Source organism: Quercus suber, unplaced genomic scaffold (assembly GCF_002906115.3).
Source record: "Quercus suber isolate HL8 unplaced genomic scaffold, Cork oak 2.0 scaffold_412, whole genome shotgun sequence".
In the NCBI taxonomy this organism is placed as follows: domain Eukaryota; kingdom Viridiplantae; phylum Streptophyta; class Magnoliopsida; order Fagales; family Fagaceae; genus Quercus; species Quercus suber.
In genome coordinates, this window is record NW_027069863.1 from 153497 (window position 1) to 157383 (window position 3887).

A 3887-nucleotide genomic window follows, 5' to 3' on the forward strand; every position below is an offset into this window, starting at 1 on the left:
TCTCTTTTTCTTTGTATTTGAGATTACACCTAATCTTTATATTGTTTTTTCATTAATTTTCAACAAAATACAATGCAAATAACCTTATAGTAATTCAAACACACTAAAGGTTTTTTTTTTTTTAATTTTATTTTAAGATCTAATCTCTAAATCTTATCATTTATAATTTTCAAGAAAACAATTATGGAACAATTACAATGTTTCAGTATTGCATCCATTTTATGACTATGGGAATGCATGCAATATTTCTTTATGTTTTCCATGGTTAACCTAATTTCCATTACTTTGGATTTAAAAATTCTCTCAACTAAAGCATATACCTTGATGTAACTTATTCTTAGAAAACTCTACAACTTAATTCAAATCATACTAGCCAAATAGATATATATATATATATATATATATAGACACACACACTATTATTACCTCACCTCAGTTAGCTTAAAGTTATCTCATTCTCAAGGGGGAAAAATGCCTAAAATTATCTCTTTTTCAAAGTTCAATATGTTCTTTGTATTTATTAAGACAGAGCACAATGATTTTGTATCCTTCTATATGAATTAAATCATCATACCTTATTTAGCTTAAACTTATCTCTTATTCCAGGTTCAATTTGGCTACAACATGTTGCTCTTCAATCCATAATACTCCTTAAATATTTTAGTGTAATGCATATTTCTTTCGTACTTTTTTCTTATATTCATCTACATAAACTTCTTATAAGTTCTTGAATTGATTAGAATGAAGAAGGTTATATCAAGATAATGGTAACAATCTTTTGTATTAGCACTACTCAAAGAACCAAAACTATTAAACACAAAATTACTACCATAATTTTTTTTCTTTAGGATAATAAGTGATAAATGAGGTTCATTTTTAGGATCAAAAATGCTATCCCATTTTTAGGATCAAAAAATTAGTCCCATCAAGATTACTTGGAGTCTTGGAAAAAGCACGGAGTGAAAGACTTTCTTTAGGTTCATCTTCTGCTAAATGATTTTTGAGAGCCTTCCGTTGAGCTGGGGTGGCTTCCAGCCAGCATTTTGACAGTTTTTTATGTTATTAATAGTATAGATAAACTTCCCTTAAACACTTGAAAAGTGAACTTTTGTAAACTACCCACATAATAAATTGTTAACATTAGCTACCTAATCTTTTACAAAATTAGCACACATCAATCAATTAATCTCTCTCTCTCTCTCTCTCTCTCTCTCTGCATATTATTATCAAAATTGGAAAGTAGATTTCAACTTTCCTTCACCATACATCACATAACCCAAGATAAAGTAAAACTTTTTTTTTTTTAATTTTAAAAATCTTCTTTTTGTTGAGATTTTATGCCTAAACCATGACGTTTGATTCCCTATATAAAATTAATCTTTGCTTGGTTAACATTAATTTATCGAGTTATGTGTTTAATCCTTCTTTGTTTGGATATGTTGAGATTATTGGTTCTTCTATTGTTAAGTTAAGGCACATGCCTTTGATAAATTACATTTTATTGTTTTTCATTTAAAAATTTATTGTATTTTTGTTGTTATAATTTTATGTTGTATATAATGTTTTTTTAATATATTTTTTAATTTATAATTTTTACTTAAAAATATCAATTGGTATATGAAATATTTTTATGAAGAGAGAGAAAGAGATGTGAAATTACCATTTTGGTCCCTATAATTTGAGTCACCATCAATTTGGTCCCTATTTTTTCTAGCAGTCAATTTCATCTTTATTATTTTTAACTTGCTATCAAGTTAGTTCCTATAATCGACTCACTTGCGGAAAATGTCTATGTGCTAAATGATATGCAACATTGACACACTTGAAGCTTATGTGACAAATAAAATAAAAGAAAAAGTAGTATACATTAAGAAATGCCACATCATCATTTGAATAAAAATCCAAATAACAAGAATAAATAAAAATAAATATTGTATTTTACTTTCTCTCACTTTCTAGCAACCAAACACTGCAAAAAAAATAAATAAATAAAGATTTTTTTTTTTTCCCTCATAGTCCAAGAACCAAAACTACCAAACAACACTATAACAACAAACAAATTGTCTATTTCTTTATCTTCACCTAACTTCTTTAGAAACAAACAAAATCTTTGTACCAAATTCAACTTTCTAAGAAACCAAACAACTGAAAACAATAAACCAAAACATACATAATTCCCAAATCAATAAACTAAACAGAAACGAAAATTACAAAGTAAATTTAGAGCCCAGAATAGGGTTTCTTTTTGTGCTTCTAAGATAGAAGGAGGAGAGAACTAACATATTCCTAAACCATGAAATGAAGGAGTGTTGATGATGTTGTCATCAATGAATGGAAATGAGAGTGAGAGAAAGGGAAAGATTAGAGACTTAGGTAGTTTTTAATATTCTAAGAGTGTTAGAGAAAATAATGATGGAGATTTTATTTTTGTTTGTTACTATGTTTGCTTGTTAAGAAAGTGAGGGAAAAGAAAATAGGATTTTTTTTTTATTTCTTATTCATTTGATTTTTTTTTTTGTTTTTTGGATTTTTTTTTAAATTGAAATGCTAATGTGGCATTTTCTAATGTATATTAAAATTATTTTATTATTATTTTATTAGTCATATAAGTTTTAAGCATGCCAGTAGCGCTCACCATTTGTCACGTAAGTATTTTCAGCAAATGAGTTTGATACCAAAGAGTAGGGACTAACTTGTCAACAAATTAAAAATAATGAAGTTCAAATTAATTACTAAAAAAAAGTAAGGACTAATTTGAAAGTGATCCCAAAATGTAGGGATTAAATGGTAATTTTGTCTTAAATCTCATATAAACTCTCAATTTGTACACCCTAAATACAAAAATGTAATTCCTCCAAAACCTAATTAATCATTTTACATCCACTAAGAAGATTGATTTTTTTTTTTTTTTTAAGATTAAAATATAGAAACTGAAATAAATATTATTTAATTTATATTTAAATACAACAAGACCTCATTCAAGACAGTGGCTTTTAAGTTTATATAAAATTGTACGGAGCCATCATGAACCGACCGGCATACCAACATAAATCATTAACATTTTTGACAAAGGAAGCTCGAGTCTAAAGCTTGGACCAGTCAATATCCAATCTTTTTTTCTTTTTTTTGGGAGGGAAAGTTAATATCCAACCTTATAATATAGCAGTGGTGATGTCTCAGGAAGGAAAATAAAAAAAAGGTGCTTTATCAATTATCCGTAGTTATCCATGGTGACCTCGGTAGGAAAGGATTCGTGACTTAGGGTGCGTTTGGTTCAATGTAAAATGATTTCAAGATGTAAAATATTTTTAATTGAAAATATTTTTCAGAAATGAAAATGATTTCAGGTGTTTGGATGTGTTTCTGAAAATTCTATAGAAAACATATTTTCTCACATTTTCTCAGCTTCTAAACAAATATTATAACAGGAAATCTGAATATATAAACCAAATCAACCATAAAACATAACCCAAAAAAATTCAAAACCAAATCAACCGTAAAACATAACCCAAAAAATTCAGTCTTTCTCTTTTCATCAGCACCAATCGTGAGAGAGGGAGAGGGAGAGATAGATTGAGAGAAAATATTGGTACAGGACCACAAATCAGTGAGTGGGTCTGAAGAAGGCGAGATGGGCGAGTGGGTCTGACAATGGCGAGATCGGCAAGGGGATTTGTATCGGCGAGATCGGTGGGTGGGTTTGAAGGAGGCAACGGCGACGACGATGACGGTTTGGTGTGATCTAGAGAGGTGAGATCTCACAGTGCGATCTCGGCGGGTGGATCGGAGCTCGGTCTGTGGAGGCTCAGTCTGTGGTCGTCGAACTGGAGCTCGGTCTGTTCTCGCTCTCTCTCTCTCTCTCTCTCTCTCTCTCTCTCTCTCTCTCT